Genomic DNA, 25,108 nt, shown 5'->3' on the forward strand with positions numbered 1-25,108 from the left:
AGGATGCACAAGACTGTCAGTCTGATAGACCATCGTCCCTACTAAATCTTGGTAATAAAATGCTTGGAGACATCATACTGAATAGATTTGTCTTAGTGATGAATGTTATGGTAGTACCAGAACAATCAGACTTGATAATCTGAAAACCCTTTTTGCTTTTCTGCACCATATTAAACCTAAAGTGAATGTTATCTCAGTTCTACTAGACAGAGAGAAGGCATTTGATTCACTTGAACAGCCTTACCTCTTTGTGGTGTTACGAAAGATTGGCATACATATGAAGATACTGAACCAAACTACTTTATACTAATTAGATTGCCAGGGTTTGAATTAATGGCCTAATGTCGGCATGGTTTCAGGTAAGCAGATGCATACGAGAGGGGTGCCCCATCATCCCCCTTATTTGCCCTCGACATAGATTCCCTTGCAACCTCCATAGAGGAATAGCAGTCCCAAAAAAAGTTATATTATTGTCATTGTGCACCAGTGCTATAATTATATTTATGGGGGATCATTAAACACATCTTGAACCAATTATAACAGATATACTACGTTACAAGAGAGTATCAGGGATACACATTAATTTGTCAAAGTCTGAAATGTTTCCATTGAATGAAACAGCCTGTAAACCAACAATTAGATTCCCCTTGCAATAATTCTGTTAAATACTTGGGAGTAATGCTAAACAAAGATAGATGACAGGTAATTCAGAATAATTATGGACCCATTATTGTAAGACCGAATGCACCGTTTGAGAAATGTATAACACTTCCACTTTCTATGGCAATCAGAATAGCTTTGATTAAGATGCTGGTATTGCTAGGTTCTTCTACCTAGTTCACAATATTTATATACTCATGGGAAGAGTTTTGTTCCTTAAATTGAGAACATCCCTGAGTAGACTGTTTTTGGGGTGGGGTAGATGCAACACGAGACTGAGATGGGATATATGGTAATGCATTATTCGTAGGCGTGACTGAGCTCTTGTTCACAAGGCTACAGGTACTCCAAAACGCCGCTGCCAAACTTGTCTGCAGCCAAAGCAGGCTGAGCTCAGCCTCAATGTGCATGAAGAAACTGCACTGGTTACCCTTGCGTCAACGAGCAGTATTTAAATTGCTGAGCCCTGCTCATAAAGCATTGTACTAAAGCGGCCCAAAAATACTGCAGGATAAAATCGAATTTTATATTCCCTCAAGGAGCTGGCGGTCATTACACCTAGCGCTGGCAATGACAAAGCATATTAAGAAAGCTAGGTCCGGAGGGCGATCCTTCTCATACCTGGCCGCTAAGAAGTGGAACGAACTGCCTTTGGACCTACGGCTCGCCTCCAACTATCTGTCATTCTGGAAAAAACTAAAGACTCATCTGTTCCCCAAATATTAAGACTCATCTATGTTTATCCCTCCCCTCAGCCTAACCAGTCTATTCATTACCAGCGCCTTGATATCCCTCTGGGATGAGTGTCGCGCTCTACAAATAAATAAATAAATAAATAAATATAGTTTCTCTGAACTATAGTGCAGAGGGGTTTACAGTACCAGACCTGGAGAGATACTATTGTGGTGTGCAATCTCATTATATACCATTCTGGTTGTGAGTGGGGAGCAGAGACCCTTAAATTGAAATAGAAAGATATCAAGTTGATATGGGAGACCTGCAAACTTCTATAGTTATAGTTAAAGTTATTCAAACTGTGCGATGCACCAATTGGTCACTCTGGTCTACGGGCAATAAACCCAGTGGAGCACAACTGTACTTGCCATATATCCTGCTTCCTAATAACCCTAATCTCCCACCAACACTTGACCAAGGAATAATACGGAGACTGAAAGGAATCGGACTGTAGAAGGTGGGACAGTTTTTTTTATCAATGGCAGCTTACTTACATTTGGCCAGTTTAAAGGGGATAGAGATGCAACAGCGTTAGGAGTATTTGAATAGCTACATATCAGCCATGCCACATCAATAGGTTGGTGGCCCTCCTGTCTGAAATAACTGCTGCAATTATCTCACCACACCCACATAATTTTGAAACCAAATGACATGGGATGGATTGCTAGCCTGTATGAATTATGCACTGAATTCTGCACCTCAGCTAATCATAGAGCTTTGAAGTAATGGAAAAATTACCTGGAAACTGGCATTAGCCTATAGATATGGATATTCACCTATAAATATGAATATACTGATGTACACAAACTAAATTATTATCTATTAATTACAGGCATCTACTGATACATTTTGAATCTGTAAACAGATTGTATTACTCCATCAGTTATCTCCATAGACTAGACCCAGAAAAATCCGCTCAATTTATGAGATGCATGTGTGGCCCGCTTCTATTTATCGTCAGGCCTGAGAATGTCCTACAGTCATAAATTAATAGAAAGAAGTGTTACAAAACATTGGAGATGTTGCTAAGATCAGAGTAATACTACTGGTAATAGCAAAATAAATATTGTTTAGCTGCTGGATGAAGGTCCCCTCTCGAAGAAGGACTGGCTAAAAGACACTGCCATAAGTAGAGAGACAGATGAAAACCTTTCAGAAAAACAGGTCCCAAAGGCACGGCTGCCAGACATATGTGTTCCCTCTAAAACATATTTCGCTCTGAGGCATAAAAAAGAAGAGAAAGCCCAGAGAAGATCAGCATGACGAAACTGAGAAGAATCTGTTGAGTGTGTGTAGAACTATGTTTTTACAGATAAAAAGGGCTGTATTGAATTTACATCGAGTATTTCTTCTCTAAAAACAAATGCTAGGGATGTGGGTTGGCGCACACATATTGTATCCCGTCCGATGTTTTACAAAAATATTGAAATGTTAATGCCTTTACATGTCTGTTGTAGAGTATACCTACGAAAAAGCAAAAAGAAAACTGTTTAAAAATAATAAAAGAGGTAGCATCTCTAATATCATGCACACTTCACCCCCTTGATCTCCTGATGAGTTCACTGGGATAACCGCTATGTCCCACCGATTGTCTATCTGTAGCCTAACATTTCTTCGGAGAGCTGAGTAGGCACTACAGAAGGTAGGAGCCCAGTTTATGTTCTCTTACTACTGCTGCTTTGGAAAGCCTTGAGACCACAAGGACTAGCATGGGCACTGCAATGGTTGCCAAAGGGCAAGTCAGGTGTAGTGGTTGCCACCCCTGAATACCCTCACATTTGCCCAGGATTAATCATCTAGGGAGTGCTTCATACGATCTCCAGAGGCCAATTAAGGCCAAAGGTAGCAGAGACAACCTCTCCAGGAGCCCATTCATTGTTCTAAGTGCTGCCACATAATTCAACCTATAGAGATGAGTACAATTATTCGTAACAAATATTCCAAGATACTTTATGGGTGTTTGCCACCTTGCTTGGGGCTGTTACAAGACTGGGAGATCTGCAGCAGCTACATTAAAAAGTAAAACCTCTGTTTTGCTTTGGTTTATCTTATAATCTCCTGTTCCTGTAAACTCCTCTGCATTGCCCCTTGTATATTTAACTCATCTGGTTGCAAATAAAGAATATGGTTGTCTGCCAAAAGCTTAAGCCTGGCCATTCACTCTATTGCTGCTCTGGTAACACCTTTACATAATTTATCCGCCAAAGGTTCGATAGAAATGTAAATAACATTCGGGATAGAGGACACCCTTGATGTGTCCCTCTATTAATCGAAACGGTGCCTGCCATTTTAGAATTTATCATAACTTTGGCCTGTGCACCCTGGTATAGATTCACCAGCACTGAGGTGAATTGTGAGGAGAATCCAATTTTTTCAGGCTATACAATCAAGCATCCCAACTTTTTAGATCAAATGCTTTTTCAGCATTGATCATCACAATTAATCCTTTTATATTGTTGGTTGTAAAATAATCTGGGTGATCGCTGACATAAGATGGCCTGGAACAAATCTGCAATTATCTTTACGGATTAACAACTGTACAGCAGGTAGCATTAGGATTGCCCAGACTTTCATCAACATTTTATAGTCTATGTTCAAAAGGCTGATGGGTCTGTATGAATTCACATTTTTCAAGTTCTTGTCTGTCTTAGGATAAGCTAACAATAGTTGATTATTTAAAAGAAGAAGGGAATTCCCCACCCTCTTTAATTTAATTGAAAAGCTCTACCAAAAAGGGCACCAATTCTCTGGCGAACTATTTTTAGAATTCCAAAGGGGCATCCATCATTCCCAGAGCCTTTGCATTGGGCATTCTTTGGAGTGCTTCACAGATTTCAACAGGTGTAATTATCTCCAGTATAGACTGAGACAAAGAGTTTGACAATGGGGGGAGATGGATAGAAGCGTAGTAGTGTTCTACGCTGGCCATTAAAACTGTGTACTTCATTTTAAATACTTGAGGAACTTCCTCTTCTTCTGTTGTTACTCCACAGTTGGTGGGATCATCAATGGTTTTATTCATAGCCTTCTCACTTTTAGTTCAGGTGGACCAGGCTAAGAACTTGACATTGTACTGATTTTCTTCATATAATTGTTGCTGGAAAGCATTGGAATTGCTTATTTCCTCCAGTGTAAATAAATTGCTAAGGTTTTGTTTTGCCATACCTAACTGCACAGCAATGGGCGTTATCTAATAAGACCCCTTGCTTGCTTTGGGAGCTTGATCCACTGCAGCCTTCTTTCCTGCTATTTTCCATGCACGTTCCCTGGCTTGATTTGCTTGAAAGGCTATCACTGTGCCCTTAAAGGCTTCCCATACTGCGAACAGAGAAGCTATATTTCCATTGATAAGAAAAAACTCTAAGATAAACCCTCTCATCTTGGCTACCCAGTCTGGATTAGCCAATAGGGATCTTTCGAGCTGCCACCTCTGCCTTTATCTTCTAGCTGACCCTAGGTCCACCACAACAGAGAACACCGAGTGGTCAAAGAAGGCATTAGCCTGGGTCTCAGACTGCACCCTCCTTACTGCCTGAGAGGTTATAAAAAATCTAGATGGATGCTCTTTTAAATCTGTGTGAAAAACATGTATATTGTGTGAAGCCTGTACGATCCTCGTGCAGTGGATCAACTAGCTGCAAACTCAATTTTAATTTATCAATAGTTTTTTTTGTTGTTTCAGCTGCTTCGTTGCTTTATTGGACGTATCCAAGGACAGATCTTTGATGTAATTAAAGTCCCCTCCACAGATCAGTGGGACAACTGCCCCCATTGCTATATTATGGATCTGGACTAGTGAGACTACATCATCACCAACAGGGGCATAGCAATTAATTATGTTTAAACGCAACCCATATACAGTGGCTTTCAGCCATACTAAATATCTCAACCCAATTAAATTGCTAAACCCCTCACCGCAGCTTGGGCTGTGCAAAGAAGGCCATGAATACCTATGTGGGATATAGTTCTTTGGGGTATTACATTTGAGGTGGGTCTCCTGGAATAAAATAACTTCAGGTGAAAAAGATGTAAGCCACCTCATTAAGCTATCTTATTTACGTCTATTTATAATGCCATTGGCATTGCAAGAAAATATCCTGACCTCCTTCATCTCAATAAGCATTGATCATCCTTTCCCCTGGCTTAGACAAGTTGTGATCTGCACCCACTGAAAAAGATGCCACCACTATGAACCCACATTGAAGAGATACCACAACCAAGCCCTGCAAGTGGTCACAAACATTTGTTCGACCCAAATCACAACCGGATCTATTTGCTCCCATGGCCTCCTTCCTGCCCACCGTATTTCTGCTCTTTTTTGCCTTTGCAACTGCTCCCCATCCCCTTCTGCACTCCCACCCTTGGGAACCCCGTGACCCCATTGATTGTTCCCCTACCCTGAACGAGGGCATTGCTAGCCTTACCCTCCACCGCCTATGTGGATTTGTGCCTTGGTGTGCCACTTGAGCCTGTTTTCTAGTGACTGCCACCACTCTACTTATCGAGGCATAGCACTGCGTAGGCCTTTTAAGGCGTAATAGCGGCAGAGGTAGTGGCCGTGAAACAATGCTCGCGAGAGTGCATCTTAACTTCTAAACATGATTTTGCTAAGACACAGAGCCACATAGCTACGGTGCTGTGGCTTAAAGAAAAGCAAATGCAATTATGTGAATGTCCACTTTGAGGAAATGCTATCAATATGAAGAACTGATGAATACCACGTGACACACAATCCCCTCTTTTATGCAAGATCGGAAATTATGACATGGAGGAATAATCGTCTCTCTTTTCCAGATGTATTTTTGAGCGCAGTACCTCCTTGGTAGCATCTTCCGATAGGTTGCAATTGCTATCCTATAATTTGGCGCTTGCTGCGCCTTTTAAACAGTAGCTACATTGACAGAGTGAGGATACTGAACAATATATATTCAATCAGGAATAGACGTAATCGGTTAATAATTCATTGTAGATGTGTCAAAAGACCCAAGAATTATGACAGATTCCTGCTTTTAAAGAAATGGAAACAAAGTGCCGTTAACAAGTTTGTTGCTGGGAAGCTTAAGGGAGGTTTACAGTCACACATCTATAAACAGAGAAGAGATAACATTATGCATCAGTTCACTTGGAGCAGGAAGACAGTTGCTACACTCCAGGTATTCGCACAAGTCAACAGACCATGTTTACTGAATATATATAAAGTCATGTAATGGACCGAGCGGGTGGAAGGGCAGCATTTCAATAGGTGCCGCGGCTTTCTGTGCTTCCCACACGCCTTCAGACAGACAGAAAAACACTACATTTCAAGGATTCAAGGACAGCAGCCCCTGCTTCGAGAAGGATGCAGCCTCTGAAATTATTAAAAGAATCTTGATTGCTTCATAATGGGTGTACTAAATCAAGCATTCCTTGTCATCAAAGCGCATTCTTCTCACTTAAAATTTAAATAATTAAGACAAAACGCGAAAAACAGGTAATTTGATGTGAGATACTATGACTAACAAATAATTAATGCGAATCTCTGAAAATAGCATGCAAATTAGACTCATCTATGGGAAAGACATTTTTATAGCGAGAAAAGGTTTTCACAACTTGAAATATGATATACCGATCACTATAAAGGGGTTCCTATACCATTTAACACATTCATATAAAGTATTTTTACGGCTAGATAGACAATATTGTTTGGCATGTACTAGTTCTTTACCTTCAGGCAAGACATGGTTGTCTCCGTTATAAGACTTTCTAATCACGCTGAGCAGGTCATCATTAGTTTCCACATGGCATTTACTGTCAGTTTTTTCACCAAAGGGATACATTCCCGATTTGATATACCTAGGGAATGTTTAAGATCTGTGTGCATGTGGCACAGTTGAGATTGTAGCGGAAAGCAAGTTAGAACATGAGAGATTAATGGTAGCAGTCTCCATCAAAATTAAAGTTATTACAAGGCTATCGACTTATATCATATTCCATCACACATCCTTAGGTCTACAAACATAAAAATAACTTGGCTTTTTCCCAGTTATGGACTACAATGCATAGGCAAAACAAAGGGCAAGGGTGTGGCAAATCAACTGAATGTGGGCAGCTACTGCTGTCTCTAGGTACCTTCCACCTAATGGAGGAAGGCAGATCCCCAATGAAGGAAATTGTATTATTAGTTGTGTGGCCTGCACAAATAAGACCACAATTAGCCTTACTGGGAACCAAACATCGCATTGAAGCACTTGATTCTCTCAGGGTAGTGAAGCAAAGAAGTCAAAAGCCAATTCAGGGAAGTTACTTTGGGCTAGTTCTCACCCTTCTGTGGCACACAATAATAACACTCGATAAATCACCGTTCAGTCAGTACCTTTTCTTTAGAAAAAGGACAAGTACATTTATTACTCACACCCTAATAAATACTATGCAGTAATTTACAAATATGTACATAGGCAGATGGAAAATAACAGTGATTACATTGCCTAATCTCATTTTAAGAGTAATGACAAGGAAGTCGACTGTTCCAACCTTTCTAGTACGCCTAACGCAAAGGTACTAGCCCTGGAGGCTTCGAAACCAACACGGCCGGGCCTCAGCCGTTCATTCATAAGTACATAACTAGTACCAATAAATGCGACTCGTGTGAATAACATCGATCCTCTCTTAGAGACAAAAGCGACCCCGGTAGAACTAAATCATAAGATTCTATGTTTAATCAAGAAAGCTAGAGCTGATGGTGCTCCCGGGCCAACCGGTCTCACCCAGGTCCTATTTAAATCGGAAGCCGAATTCTGGTCAGTTCATCTAACCCCCTGTTTTCTTATTGCAGGTTAAACAACACTGTGCCCGAGTCCTGGAGAGGTGCTATCATTCATCCAATATATAAGGGTGGGAAGAGAAACAACCCCAGCAACTACCGAATGATAGCACTTTTAGACGTTGAGTCTAAATACTACGCCAGCATTCTGTTGGACGAGCTACTGGCCTGGACCAAGGAAACTAAGCGACGCCCCTTCAATCAGACGGGGTTTGCGGCCAATTCTGGTACAACAACTAATCTACTAACCCAATCTGTTTTGATAGAGAAAGCGTCAGTCCAACAAACCCAACTGCACTGCTGCTTCGTAGATTTTAAAGCGGCCTTCGACCAAGTGCCCCGGGACCTACTGTGGCAAAAATTAACGCACCCCGGTCTCTGCTACTTGCGATAGCTCAACACCTTTCTGAAACATGGATTCAAATCAAGCTGGGTGAAGGCTTTCATGTCTCTAGGTAGATTGAGATGAGAAGCTGGGTAAAACAAGGCTGCGTGCTGGCATCACTCCTTTTCAACCTGTTTATATCGGATCTTTCACAAATTCTCGACAGCGTTAACAGTCACCCGCCCCAACTAGATGGAGTACGTATTACTAACCTTTTATACGCCGGCAATCTGGTGCTGCTTAGTCACACTAAAGTGGGCCTACAGATGCTACTTGATGAACTGCTCCCCTACACTAAAACCAATTTCCTAGAGTTGAATCTATTAAAAACAAAAACAATCTCCTTTGGGAAGCAAAAGAGGACGTTTGGTGGGTGGTATTTCAACAAAGTAAAAATTAACTCAACAACTCACTATAAATATCCGGGAATATTTCTTGACTCCAGAAGTTCTTTTGTCAAACAGAAAGAAGCACTGAGGACCAAAGCTCTGGCTTTAGCGGTCGTCGTCACGAAACTCTCCAAAAAGCTACTTGGCCCCAGCTTAATCCCACTGTTGAAGGTGATGAATGCCAAGATAACTAATTCATTAACGTATGGCCATGAGATCATGATGGGCACCACAAATACCCTCTTAAATAAACTAATAACAAAATTTTTTAAACGTGCATTTCATCTGCCAAAGTCAGCATCGCCTGCACAAGTTCGCCTTGAACTAAGTCTACTTGACCACCAAGGCATAGAGGCTGGTGCATTCATAAAGTTTTGTAATAGACTGCGTCATGCCCGGGAGGGCTCTTTGGAGGCCAGACTCAGGCAAGAAATCCAGAAAAGTCAAGCCAGTAATAAATATCGGCTCCACCTGAACCATAGTTTACAACAACTCGGTGTTGAGGAATTCTGGGGAACAAACTCCTCCCGTTCGGCATTAAAAGTAGTCATTAAGAAGAGCGTCAGGCTGTTGTCCTTCCACTCGGACAGGGCAATACTGTCAAAAAGGAAACACGCCTGGGCAATGATCACAAATTTTAAACCCGGGGTTGTACCCACCTATTTATTAAGTACTTTCGCACGCTTTTTGAAAAGAAAGTTTTTAGCTCTAAGGATGGGTGAATGGCCTTTTTTTAATGAATTTGCCAGAATGGCGCCAACCAGACTCATTGTAGGCTGTGCGGCCACCATACCGAAGGATTGGAACACATAGTTTGCCTATGTCCCGCAATTCTCTCCGTCAGACGTTTTTTACTGCGCGAAGAATGGAACTGGCTCGGAATTTGATCATGCCGCCAAGCCATAATAGCAGCTTTAATCCGAGCAACACGAAGCAGAATATTGGATTTACAATATTTGTTACCAAGGCGCTAAAACAGTTGGAAGCCATCAGTGTCCCCAACCAATCCCCATTATGGCAGCGTGGCACCCCACCTCTGGGTTCAGTAACTGTTCTCTGACTACTAAAAACCAGCTGACCCTAAGCTGGCCCTTGAGTTGAACATTAACTACCAAGAAGCGCTCCAGAGTTCCGATGTACAATGACATTTTGGATATTTGTGTAATTTTTTATACTGTTTTTTCTTTTAAAGAAAACACTGCAATTGTTTTTATATTGTAAGGGTTTTTAACCACATAACAATAACGCTTTTTTTAAGTGCATAATCCCATTTGATGATCCCTTAAAGGGGTCACACAAACATATAAGGTTAGTCTATTGCCTTGGTCAAAGGTTCATAAGTAGCAAATCACATATTAAAGACATTATTTGTATGTAATTGCAATCATAAATAATAATTAGCATGGGCAAATGCACTTATTAAGGTGTATAAAGCATATGAACTTTGATCAGTGTTGGTTCTCAGCATTACTAGATCAATAAAGCATTTAAACTGAGTAAAACATGTCTGTGTACTTTTATACATTTTCCAGCCATGAAAATCCTACAATAAAGCCAGCCCCTAGAGGACATCACATTTTGATTATATTGCATGAAACCATAGGCTTAGCCCCTAGACAGCGATTCAATGCAAGTACCTTTTCAAACATATTCAGGCCAAAATAATTGCAATCATGCAATCAACCCCTAGAGGGCACAGCACACCCAGATATAGAGCCAAACCTTGTGACTGCTGTGACACATTAGGACAATTCCAGAGGGCTCCTGGCTTTAAATTCCCCGCATACACAGGGTAAGTAACTTAAAAAACTCTTTCGGCATTTTGTTGGTGGCGCCGCTGCCATTCTGTGGCCGGGAAACATCCATTACCATCCGGGCATTGCATCACAATGCCTTTACATTGCGGGTATTACAACGCAAGTCGTTACAACGACTTGCGCTGGATGGCGCTCTAACCTAAGGAACAGTATGATTTACTATTCCAACACCTTCCCTAGTGTATGTAGACTGGTGTTGGAATAGTAAATCATACTATTCCTAAGTACAGCAACCTCCAGTGCAAGTCGTTGTAACAACTTGCATTGTAAAAACTGCAATGTAACGTACCGCAATCATTTTGAACGCGTTGTAACGAATGTATGATGTAAGACCGCAGACAAACATCCCGCATACCATCATCCCGCAAATATAATACCGCAAGTACTATTAGTCCGCAAAATAAGAGAACGAAAACTTTTAAAACGAATATGCCTTTAGCACACATGTCATTACAACGAAAAGGCATGCATGTTAAGGATATACTCGTTATAAAAGTTCTAAAGGTAAGTAATAGTACCCTACCCTACCCTACACTACACTCTAATGAAGTACCCCTGCACCACCCACCCTTGACACACAGTCCTTTTCCAACATTTGCACTACCCAGCACGACCCCCAACACTACCATAAAGCACTTTACTTCCCTAAACAAACACTACAACACTACCTTAATACAATACCCCCAGCATGACCCTACACAAACACTACAATACTACCCTATACCACTACACCCCAGCATAACCCTACACTACACAAACACTACAACACAACCCTAAACCCTAAAACACTACATCCCAGCATGACCCTACACTACACAAACACTACAACACTACCCTAAACCCTAAAACACTACCCCAGCATGACCCTACACTACACAAACACTACACTACCCTAAACCCTAAAACACTACCCCTGCATGACCCTACACTACAACACTACCCTAAACCCTATACCACTTCCCCCAGCATGACCCTACACTACAACACTACCCTTAACCCTAAAACACTACCCCCAGCATGATCCTACACTACACAAACACTACAACACTACCCTAAACCCTAAAACACTACCCCCAGCATGACCCTACACTACGCAAACACTACAACACTACCCTAAACCCTAAAACACTACCCCCAGCATGACCCTGCACTACACAAACAATACAACACTACCCTAAACCCTAAAACACTACCCCCAGCATAACCCTACACTACACAAACACTACAACACTACCCTAAACCCTAAAACACTACCCCCAGCATGACCCTACACTACGCAAACACTACAACACTACCCTAAACCCTAAAACACTACCCCCAGCATGACCCTACACTACGCAAACACTACAACACTACCCTAAACCCTAAAACACTACCCCCAGCATGACCCTACACTACGCAAACACTACAACACTACCCTAAACCCTAACACACTACCCCCAACATGACCCTACACTACACAAACACTACAACACTACCCTAAACCCTAAAACACTACCCCCAGCATGACCCTACACTACACAAACACTACAACACTACCCTAAACCCTAACACACTACCCCCAGCATGACCCTACACTACACAAACACTACAACACTACCCTAAACCCTATAACACTTCCCCCAGCACAACCCTACACTAAACAACCACCACAACTCTACACTACACTAACACAACACTACACTACACAATCACTAACCCAGCACGACGAAAAAATGAACCCAAACCCACTTACCTCTCTCGTCATCGTGGTTTTCACAACGCAAATGCATTTACCATAAATGCCTTTACAACGTAATTCGTTGTAAAGGCATGCGTGATAAATGCACATGCGTTTTGAAAAAATGCGGGATGATGGTGTGCGAGGTCAATGACCTTGCGGCAAAACGGTATGCGGACTAAAAGTCCGCGGGATAAAAAATGCGGGATAATGGCTGCAAACCAACAAATACAAATGCTTTTCAAAGTGACATGACATTGAACTTTTGTGGTACTTTTAAATAATATCACATACTTCCAATGTCCCCCTGTGAGTTCCACCATTAGGCATGCAGGAGTAATTTGGAGTATCTTGATGTCAGACCGCAGACAAACATCCCGCATACCATCATCCCGCAAATATAATACCGCAAGTACTATTAGTCCGCAAAATAAGAGAACGAAAACTTTTAAAGCGACTATGCCTTTAGCACACATGCCATTACAACGAAAAGGCATGCATGTTAAAGATATGCTCGTTGTAACGTCACATATTCTTCTGTGGCCACCACAAGTAAAAACAAATGTCCAAATTGAAGCGCCCCACAGGGCATTATGAGGCATTCCTCAGGAAGCAATGAATTCATAATGAGCGACTCTCTCGCTGTGCTGGGGAGAGTTACTTGCTGCACAGTCTCGGACGTGTACACACCTATTCCTTTTGGTTGTTGATTGTTTGGAGGGAGCCGAGTCTCACCCAGGCACCACCATGCCTTCTTTGTTGGGGGCAGCCCAGGGAGCTGGCAGTTCTGTCTCTGCTCGCTCATGTAGGCAGACTCTTTTCCTGTGGTGGCTGCCCACTCACCCCGACACAGGCCTGGGAAGCTAGGCAGCCACGCCACCACTTTGGGGGCATGACAGCACTCGCCCTGTTTTCGGCTGCTTGGGGGTCCGAATACGGTCCTGAAGAGTCTTCGAGGGAGCCCTTTCGCTGGCTGTAAAGAATCAGATGTTTCTTGTGCAAAACCCTGAGGCCTGGGCCACCCAAGGGATAATTAGTGAACACTGCAGCGGAGCCTCATATGCTCAGTCGGTAAAAGAGAATTTAGAGGTTGCTGTTTTTAAATGGCATAATTCGTGGCCTGTTGGGCAGATTTTAATGTGCTTGGGCTCTTTGTACACTGGGTAGTGAGCTCTAGCCACCAGTGGCATTTGCAGCAGACCTTATCGCATCCAAAGAGGTGTAGTACTCAGAAAGCTGGTTCTCCTGTCTCCCCGTGCCAGCCTTCCTCCTGGTCTTGGTTTCTGGGCAAACACGTCCAGGACTTTTCTCCAACTGGTCATCAGTGGGTATAAGAGGGCAAGCCTCATTGGCCCTTGGAGAGACTCTGTGGTCCTGGGGTCAACTGGACAGAGTTCATAGTCATTATTGGGCATTAGGGGTTCTTCCTTCCAGTTGTGTACGGTGGCTGCAGGGTACAGCAGCGAAGCACTGAAAAATCACCAGGCAAGGCAGTCTCCACCTTGTGCAAGAGTTTTTATAGGGAAGTAGAAGGTTCCAGAAGCCAGGCACCCCTGGGCAATCCTAGTGTGCCACGTCACCTCCCATCCTCTCACTTCCCTATCCTGTCCCAACCCTGCTGCACAACATGCTGGGCCAGTTCAAAATGGCATCATCCGAGAGTCACAAGTCACATCTCCTCTGGGGGCCTCAGCTCTGCCCCCGGCTGACATCACTGCCAGGCCATTCCCCCCTAAGCCCTCTCCTGTTTTGGCTCCAGAGGTCTGGATTCCCTCCTTTGTTCTGTGGGCTTGGGCAGGCTCATCCCTGGTACAGTGTAACAGCTGATTGATTGGTGCAGATCCATCAGCCCAACCTCTTTCCTCCTCAAGAGCTCAGTGAAACACTGTTAATTGCTCCCTTTGTATGGGGAGGCATTTGTTCCTGCTGCTGGGAGAAATGTAATTAACCTGGCACTGCAGGGTGACAAAAGGTCTGGGCTCTGATCCTGAGCTGAGTCAGAAACAAAATTGACAATTCTGGCTGACCAATAATTTGTACTGAAATATTTTTGGAACTTGCTGAATTGATTTGTTACGTTAATGGCCTCAGTCAAACTGCAATCTAAGGCAGTTTTCTCCCTATGTGCATTACAAAGTAGACTAAACAGTAAATCACACTTTGTTTCCTATTAGTGTACATTAAACTTATAAGGCCTACCTCAGATCAATAACTAAACCTGCAGAGTTCCCTCTGTGCCAGTATCCCTGTGCACAGTTACTAGACTGAAGCGACAGTTCACTCCAGAACTCGGACGCATTGCGTGATCCAAATTATGTACCAATAATACACCAAATTGATCCAGATTTAGTCAGTTTATTCTCAGAAATCCAAAGGTTTGTCTGTTTTAATCAAGTTACATGGTAAACAATAAATGTATGATCAGCTTCTACTACAACAGATGTGCCTCAAGCCTCGTTCTGTCGCATGCCCCATACATAAATTTATCCTTAGTGAATAATCTTCTTATCCCAATGCATTTCGGGCTTATTTTTATAGCCCTTCTTCAGGGGTTCACTATAAAGTTAAAAAAACAGTTGATTAAATGATAAAATACATGAACATGTTTAAATGCACAACAATTCATCTCTTGATTTTACCCCGAGACTCTAACTGACGTTTTCCCTCTATGCGCAAATATATGCGCTACGACCTCTCGTCCAACCCACAAAATTCACATACATTTTTACACTTTTTGGCTTAAAACCCACCTTATGTATACTTCAATAGTCCAGACTTTGCTCATAAAACAATCTCTATAACCGGCCCCATCATTCACCCTTCGTACCTTCTTACTTTCTCATTACGTTTTCCTTCCCAACCATGTTGTCTCCATTTGTCATTGCAGTATAATGATTGTTGTTAGACTTTCCCCCTCTTAACTGGTAGCTCAAAGAACACCTCCTTCTTCATCAGCCAATGACTTTAAACCTAACCGTATACGCTGTACTACCCCTGTACTACAACTCCCAGGAAGCATTATTTCACCCAACATCATCCGTTTGTTTCCAAATAAACCAGTCATTTGTGGTAGTTTTTACTCGTGTCCTTGTTTTAATCATGAAACATGTTTGGACTTTGCTATCGTGTATCCCGCCCACCCTTTATTGTGTGTTTTTTACGTCGACGAAACTCTGATGTGCAAAAGGTTATTGATTGTAATTTAACATGTTAATCCTGTATATAAACAATGCAATGTCAAGCACTTTAAAGTCCAACTCGCGATGGTCATGTTTCTTAAACTGCTGTAACCAAAGGATAAATCATTGCATCGGCTCCTCATGTAACTCTGTCACAAAATGTCATCGCTTGTATTCATTGGTGCAACTTGTTGTCGGGCAGAAATAAGTTTCTATGAAGAAAAAAGGGGGTGAACAAGTGCACTCCTGTTAATTTGATTTTTCAAAGTTCATCCATAATTCCAAAGTTATAGCGTGCAGCCCGGCCGTGGTCTGCCCAAAGCCACGTGATAACAATATAGGAAGATTGAAGCGAAAGTTCACTCTAGAACTCGGACGCACTGGGTGATCCAAATTATGTACCAATAATACACCAAATTGATCCAGATTTAGTCAGGTTATTCTTATAGTGAACCCCTGAAGAAGGCCTATAAAAATAAGCCCTTAATGCCTTGGGATAAGAAGATTATTCACTAAGGACATATTTATGTATGGGGCATGCGACAGAACGAGGCTTGAGGCACATCTGTTGTAGTAGAAGCTGATCATACATTTATTGTTTACGATGTAACTTGATGAAAACAGACAAACTTTTGGATTACTGAGAATAAATGGGCTAAATCTGGATCAATTTGGTGTATTATCGGTACATAATGTGGATCACGCAGTGCATCCGAGTTCTGGAGTGAACATTTGCTTCAATCTTCCTATATTGTTATCACGTGGCTTGGGCAGACCACGGCCGGGCTGCACGCTACAACTTTGGAATTATGGATGAACTTTGAAAAATCGAATTAACAGGAGTGCACTAGTTCACCCCCTTTTTGCTTCACAGTTACTAGACTGCACACAACGTTAGTCTCACACACGTAGCCCACACATTTGTGCACACACGTGTGTACGTGTTCACATGTAACCTGCCAAATGCCCCTTACTCTTGCTGTGTTGCAGTGGCCTTATCTTAAAAGGTCTACACTGATGACAAACACCCCCGGTCCATTTGCCATGTGATTAATGTTTATGAGATACATGTAGAAAGACTCATCCACAGTAAAAAGTCCAAAACCGGGTGATCGAATAAGCAAACAATCTGAGTGTACTGAATGGGTGGAACACAACTGCAACACCCATAACCACCCATAATAGCTTCCAATCTTTGGAAGTTGGGTTGTGTCCGATAATATCGGGAAACATAACTGTTTCAACAAATAAAGATGCTTTGGTGAATATGTCCTTTGTAGGGGAAAATCTATTTGATTGCACTGAATGCATTCTATGGGGTCATAATGTAGCATTTAGTTATTAGATTATATATTACAAGCAGAAAAAAGTAATGGAATGTGGTCTGGCCATCTGAAACAAACTACAGATGGTACTAAAAATAGGTAATTTCAGAAGATCATGAGAAACAAGATTTAAAATGCCCACATACTTAACTTGTTTATGACCACCATGGCCTCCAAATATAAATCAGGACAAAGGGGCACATTAGGATTGCGGTTAATCCGCATCCTCAGGGCTGGCGGAAGCCACCGCCGGCCCGGAGGATGCGGATTAACCGCTGCGGACTGAAAAAAGACCCCCCCGCCAGATTAGGATGGCTGGGGGATCTTTTTTCCGTCCGCCGCTTTTCCGCTGCGGTCGCCTTCCGTCCGCGGCGGAAAAGCTCTAACATGGCTGGCGGTGTCTATCAGACACCGCCAGCCATATTAGGATGTCAGCGGTGCTATGCCTTTACACGGCGGCATTTCCGCCGTGCAAAGGCATACGGACTTTTCTTTGGGGGCCCGTTGCGGGCCCCCAGGGGTGAAGGGGGGGTGGGGGTTGCACATGGGGGGTACCTATGGTACCCCCCTGCCTGTGCATGCACAAAGCGGCAGGCACCACGTGGTGCCTGCAGCTTCGTGCACGCAAAGGAAAACATGGTTTTTAACATTGCGGTTTGTGCTGCTTCAAGCAGCACACGCCGCAATGTTAAAAATACAGGATGGGACTGCCAGGGTGGCGGTCACATCCTAATTAGCACGGAGGGACGGCCGCTGCCCCTGTGGACGGTCCCTCCTCCTCTGGGGTGGCGGACGGACGAAGGTCCGTCCGCCATCCTAATGTGCCCCAAAGTCTGGTGGTCATTGATAGCAAGGACTTCTGTCATGTGAAATTTTCATCTGCACTTACCCCTTCTCCTAAATGAAATCTATAAAATGTATATCTGGTTACTTAACTGCATTCTATATACAAACACTTGATATAGAACTTTGAAACAAAGGAAGAAGTCGTCAAAGAGAGCGTTCTGAATATCTAACAATAGATGATGGTAACTTACATAGCGCATTGAGCCTTGGAAAGGCCCAAGGCAAATATCTACTTGATAGTTTTCAAATAATTAATAATGAAGATAAACCAGCACATATCTTCCAATCACAATGTAGCAATAAACAGACGTAGGCTCATAGAATCTGAAACAATCTACCTAAAATTGAGAATTAACAATAACAAAAATATAGACTTCATTACTTAACATTAAAGGCCCTATTATGATATTGGGCAGTCAGATTGCCCTCCACTGTTGCGGTGGTCAGGAGACTGCCCGACAAGCAGTCGGCAGTTCAACTTGCCAATTTGGATTTGACCTCCATGGTGGGGGTCAGCAAAATTGTCGCAGCACAAGCCACAGTGTAAATAAGCACTTTGTGCTCATGCAGGCACTCTGTGCCATACACCATGTGATGCATGACACATGTGCCCCGTGGGCCACTTTGCAGTGGCCCATGAGGTACGAGTGCCTGTGTGGGGCCACCAAAATCTCTTTCCAACAGCCTTTTCATGGAAGTGGAACAGCCATAAAAAGGCTGTCTGAAAGGAACACCCTAATCCCGATGGCGGGCCTGCCTTTGCACCACCTTTTGTCAGGACTACGGTTCCAACTACCATTGTTTCAGGATCAGATGATCCTGCCGGAGACAGTGGTCTTTCCCGCTGACCTCTCTGTCTGATCCCCTGTATTGTAATGCGGCAGTCTGACAGATGGCCTATGTGTCCGCCAGATATCATAATTAGGCCCCTAGCTTTAATGGCATAAATGAAGTATAAAAACTTAGGAGTAAGAGTGGGTTTAAATGAAAATTTGAATTAAGAAATGGAACGTAAAAAACAAGGCATGCAGTTTATAACAATTCTTACTGTTAAGATTCAGTCATAGCTAAGAATTGCCCTCAAAACAGTGGTGAAATATATCTCCTGTCATCTCCAATGGTGAATGTCTGGAAAACAAGTGGATTGAAAGTTTTCCGTTTCATCTTACAATTCTGTAGTCACTGTAGTATTGTTATGACTGTAGCAACTGCATTTTAAATTCAAAGCTTGATAGCAATTGTTGATCTTACATTTGTAAGCAAATATTAGAGTAGTAGCTGTACCCTGCCACGCGTTGCTGTGGCTCAGTCTGGTTAAATGGAAGAGAAAGAAAAGAGTAAGCGCATGCTTAAGTTCACAATGCTTGTGGGCACACAATATGATTTTGTGACTATTGTCACATTGTGTATATATAAACACGCGCTAATGTTGCAAAGTGAACCAACTCCTCCCCGCTCCCTTCACCCACTTCCCGGTCTGCCATCCTGACACCAACTGTTCATCCTAATATATGTAGACTATTGTCTCTATGCGTCCTTTCTTAATGTTACAAAGTGAACCAACTCCTCCCCGGTCCCTCCCCCTACTTCCCGGTCTGCCATCCTGAGATCAACTGTCCATCCTAATATATGTAGACTATTGTCTCTATGCATCCCTTGTAGTTGTTGCGCAGCAACCAAATCGATAGGGTTTGTTCGGTCTTTTGATTAAAAACACACGCGTTTTGGACACGCTCGTATTAGAATCCAACGTTTGAATATATAAACACGCTCTAATGTTGCAAAGTGAAGCAACTCCTCCACCCTCCCTCCACCCACTTCCCGGTCTGCCATCCTGACACCAACTGTCCATCCTAATATATGTAGACTATTGTCTCTATGCGTCCTTTATTAATGTTTCAAAGTGAACCAACTCCTACCCCCTCCCTCCACCCACTTCCCGGTCTGCCATCCTGACACCAACTGCCCATCATAATATATGTAGACTATTGTCTCTATGCGTTCCTTGTAGTTTCTGTTTGGCCTTTCGATTAAAAACACATGCGTATTCTAATCCCACGTTGTGTATATATAAACATGCGCTTAATCGAATCCAACGTTGTGTCAAAATTTCAAATCAATTGGTGAAGAACTTTTGGAGATTTGCGATTTTGAACAAACAAACATTTACATTTTAATTTATATAGATTTTTTCTTGTGTGAAGGTTAGGGATCCATGTAATGAAACTAACCCTTCCACCATTCTATTCTTTCTATTGTTCAGGGACAAACCAAGTTCATAATTGTGTAGTTGATTTGTTTTATACAATCTCAAAACACATCAAAGTCAGCAGCTTGCCATCACCTCAATGTAGTCAGAATCTAATGAAAGCACATTTTCCTTTGGCAATCTACTGGCAGAATTGATGTTCATTTTAAGGATGATAGATACCATTTTGGTCCATTTTACTGTTGATATGTTTTCATCAAGTGTAATGCTCCAATCCTCCAAAGATTTGAATGAAATGGTTTATAGATATTTGAAGACATTGAAACAGTGTTTTTGATCTCTGGGACATATGCTACTGTTTCTCAGATGAATGTCCTTCCTTTGTAGTAATTTCTTAAGATTACTCCCACGTGTTTATTCACTTACTACATTTTCATAAATGTATTTTAGCCACTGAAATAAATCCATATTTCTTTTTTTTTTATAACTTTCTTTATTAGCAACTGAGAACAAAGGTGGTCAGTACAATTACAGCACACAGTAGTCGTTTTGCACCATTAGAGAACACAGAGCATACATTACATGTACAATATGTAAGTTATTGCAGACAACATGGAAACAAATTCAGGTCATAATTCAGGCAAGTCATCAATGCGCAAGATTCGGGGGGGTTCACATATGTCACCTCTATAGTCATTCCAGTTGGACCCCACCGTTACTCATTTTCGTGCGCACCCACGTGCCACATATAATGTTTTTTCCTGGAGCATGCACCAATCCATGTCCGTCTTCCAGGACCTAAGTGTCGTAGGCGCTGCTGCCCCCCCACAGCCTGGCAATATTTCGCTTTGCTATAGCAAGACCCAGAGTCACCCAGATTTTCCCATTGGCCGGCAGGTCTGTTGTCTCCCAGATATTCATAAGGCATCTCTTAGCCTCCATATGGAGCTCCACCCCCCACACTTCTTGCATACAACGGAGCACCCGTTTCCAGTAGGTCTGCAGTGCTGGGCACTCCCATAGTATGTGGAAGAAAGTACCCACCTCTCCGCACCCCCTCCTGCAAAGTCCATCCTCACTACGGCCCATCAGCTTCAGTCTAGTGCCTGAGATGTAGACCCAGTGGGGAATATTAAGTTGGATCAATCTAAGTCTAGCTGATATGGCTAGTTCCTTAGGGGAGGCGAGCGCACTTCCCCACTCCTCTTCGTCTATTTCTAACCCATCTGCCTCCCACCTTTCTTTGAGAGTTAGTAACGGGTCAGGAGAGTTGTTAACGAGATTTTTGTAGGTGAGGGAGATGGTGTGCTCTGGGAGGTGTCCATTCAACAGTCTATCTTCCAGAGGGGAGGATTCTGGGGGCTGGGTCCCTGGGGGGATATTTTTCTGAAGGGAGTGCCTGACCTACCGATATCGAAAGTATTCGGACTGCCCGAGGTTGTATGTGCGCTGGAGTGAAGCAAACGGCAGAACTCCATCCGGACCCCATAGGTCTTTAACGTGGGAGATTGCAATTAGGTCCCAGTTGCGGAACCCTTTAGTACGACCCAGAGTGCCCAACCTCTCCGAGACCCATAATGGGGTAGCCATCGTAAGAGTCTTGGCCCATCCCAGTTTGCATTGGGCAATATGCCACAGTTGGACCGAGTGTTGTGTGGGCCCAGTGAGCGAGTATCTACCAGGCCTGGAATAGAGTGCTGCCTCAAAATTCCCGCCAAGAAGGAGGCACCTGTCCATTCCGTAGCCCGGGTCGTTCCCGTCACAGTATGTGCCCTGATTGATTGCAGAAAGGCCCAATAATACTTACTGATGTCCGGGAGCACTATGCCTCCATCAAACCAACCCAATGTCAGTTTCTGTAGGGATATTCTGGGTTTCCCAGACCATAGTAGCTCTCTCCGTGTGGCTTCAATGGACGCATAGGAGTACTGTGGGTCTATGTCAGGGTAGTTTTGTAGAGCGTATAGAAATCTTGGCAGCGCCATCATTTTAAAAAGCGCTGCCCAGCCCAATAGGGACAGCGGGAGCTTCTGCCAGGAGGCGGATTCACGCCTGAAGCGCTGTAAGGGCGGCACAAGGTTCCTGTCGAACATAGTGGCTTTATCTTTAGAGATGAAGATTCCCAGGTATTTAAACCATTCTGTGGCCACCGTGATTGGTCAGTTTCTAGGGACAGCCGGGGGGTCGCTATGGAGGACGTAAAGGAGGGACTTACTCCAGTTTATGCTATAGCCTGAGTTCTTTCCAAAGTTGGTGAAGATGTCCAAAGCTACCATGAGGGACCTCCGAGGTCTAGTAAGATAGAGGAGGATGTTGTCTGCGTAAAGCGAAATCCTGTCCTCCCAGCCATCCGCCCACCAGATCCCCTTCAGGGCTACATCTTACCTAATCCAGGCAGCTAGCGGTTCTAGAGAATGGGCAAATAGCAATGTTTACATGAGCCAGGACCTCCCATTGGTCTTATGCTGACTATGTAACCCTAAGCATATATAAGGCCCCTGTTTTCGGTAGTCCTTAGACTGCCTCATACAGTTTCTGAGGGTACTGTATGACGTAGTCTCCCTCATCTGAGGTTATTAAATGCATTCTTTTTATATTTCAGCTTATGTGCCAATTTCTTCTTTGTTGGTTTAAAAGGACCAGGAATCAATGAGCCCCCTGAGAAAGTTTCTATTTTTCTTCACCCTGTGGTATCTAAGAAATTCACTTTTTCTTTATTTGTTGCATATGTGTATTTCAAGCCATGACTATTTTCTTTTTAGTCTTTAAAACACATCATGAGGTCCTCTTCAGTGCCATTCCAGAGAATAAAGGGGTTGTCTACATACCTTAACCAGTCCTTATTAACCTATAGACACTGTTGATCATATTTCTATCATGGGAAATAATATCTTAGTGTGCTGTTGTTCTCCTGTGTCTCTTTGTTTGAGAAATACTCACAGGCTTGTAGTCCTATTTTATATCTGATAGAGATATGTAGCGATACAACATCAATTGTACCAACCGATATTCTGTTTGCCAGTTCTTATTGACCAAAATCCAGAGGAAATTGCATGTGCCGTTTATATAGAAACTCTCATTTTTGATCAGGGGAGCTAAATAGTAGTTAACATATGTCAATACTTTGCCCTGGAGTGAATCACAGGAGGAAACAATTGGTCTATCTGGTAGATCTTTTAAGGTCTTATGAATTTTCGAGAGGAAATGGATTGTGGGAATCTTTCAGACATTTATATTCATCGTCATAAATGAATAGTTTAATGTGGATGTCCTTAAGTTGTTGTTTCAGGCATGCTGCAATTTTATACATGGGATTCTCTTTATTTTTGTTGTAATTGAATTCATCATTCAGTTTCTGATTGTCCCCCTTGATGTAGTCTTCTTTGTTTAAGAGTACCATGTTCCACCTTTATCGGCTGGCTTGATTATTATAATAAACAACAAAGTGGCCAGATAGGTTCGTCTGACAATCTTGCACCACACCTAGCCATGTCTGGATTACGAATCTTCAGCTGAAGATTCGTAATCCGGAGATGGGTGTGCTTCGTGCAATAGAGAATGGGATTGAAGCACTAACACACTAGCAAAAGGCAGCCACGCCGAAGCCCACAGCACCAGAACTCGCCGAAGTTCGACCAACATAGAGCACTGTGCTGGAAACACTGCACCGTAGCGCATTAATTGCTGTAGAGCGACTGAATAAACAACAAACCGCGCTATCCCGAGCCCAAGAGTTTCCTTGCATCCCCGTGAATAAGACACAGCAGTATTGGGAGGAACAAAAGACAACAGTGAAGGCCACTTCCAGCCCACGTCCTGAGGAGAACCCTTAAGTAAACTTGGGGTTCGAAACGCGTTGACCCTGTGCTGGAGCAAGAATCATAATGGGTGTTACAGGGAACAAAGTATAGGATGAAATTCCCCCCTGAAACCAGACCCTTTGGAAAAATAGTTTACAGCACAGTAAACAAGCAGGCTTGTGTAAACTATTCATTGTCCGCTTGTTTGTATATACTATATTAGAACTGTTGCCCCATAAATGAAGTAATTGGAGGCATCCTACTTTGTATATGGTGTCTATAGTTATGTTTTTCATTGATTGTCTGTATTATGTGTTTTTGAATGTTTATGTATTGATGGTGTAAATTCTTGATAGCAGTGTTTTGTTTCGGATATATTGAAATGTTATGAAAAGAATACATGCAAATAAGTAAAAGTGATGAAATGAAAACTTTGCCCGTTTAGGAATATTTGGCTAGGTGTGGTGTAAGATTGTCAAAAGAACCTTTCTGGCCACTCTGTTGTTTATTAAGTTAGAGTGGTCTAGGCCAGGTAGAGATAAGACCCAAGCCTTTTTAGGTTTCACTGTTGATTATTATAATGTCATTGTTCATGAGATTTTCCAAGGCAGGACGTTTCCTGAATTTAAGATTTTCTTGTTGTTTAGGATGTCTACGATTTTTGATTTTATCTTTATTTGATGACACTAGTTCATGGAATACATCAAGTTTTTTCCAGGTGACAATACTAGCCAAATTTAGGTTTTGGTTTTGTGTTGCTGGAATTAGGTTCATTGGTGTTGATGTTTAGCTCCTCAACAACTTGTGTTTTTGTTTTATGTCTTCTCCATTCACATTGTTCATCAATTCATATATGTTCTTAAGAGCAAATATTTGGCCTATAGGTAGGTTCTCAGTCTTGTCTCCTGGTCTAGTAATATGTTATTACTTGTTTGTTTAGTATTGTGTAATTTTTCCATTTTGCAGTTTTAATTTCCTCACAAACTCATAGGAGTCAAAGCCTATTTCCAAGTAATCAAAGTCCAGCTTATGACAAAAAGATAAATCGTTATTTAGTACCCATTGTCCATCCATTGCATGTCTGGATAAGTTTACTATCATATTTCCTTCAGTGGGTATGTTCTCTATTTTTATTTTATGAGATTGTGAAGAGGGTATAGTTTATTATGATGTCTTCTTCTGGGTTTCGTTTTAGTTTTTGTAGGCCTCTACTAGGGCCATGTCCCCTTCCCTTTACTATTATT

Source organism: Lissotriton helveticus, chromosome 1_1 (assembly GCF_964261635.1).
Source record: "Lissotriton helveticus chromosome 1_1, aLisHel1.1, whole genome shotgun sequence".
In the NCBI taxonomy this organism is placed as follows: domain Eukaryota; kingdom Metazoa; phylum Chordata; class Amphibia; order Caudata; family Salamandridae; genus Lissotriton; species Lissotriton helveticus.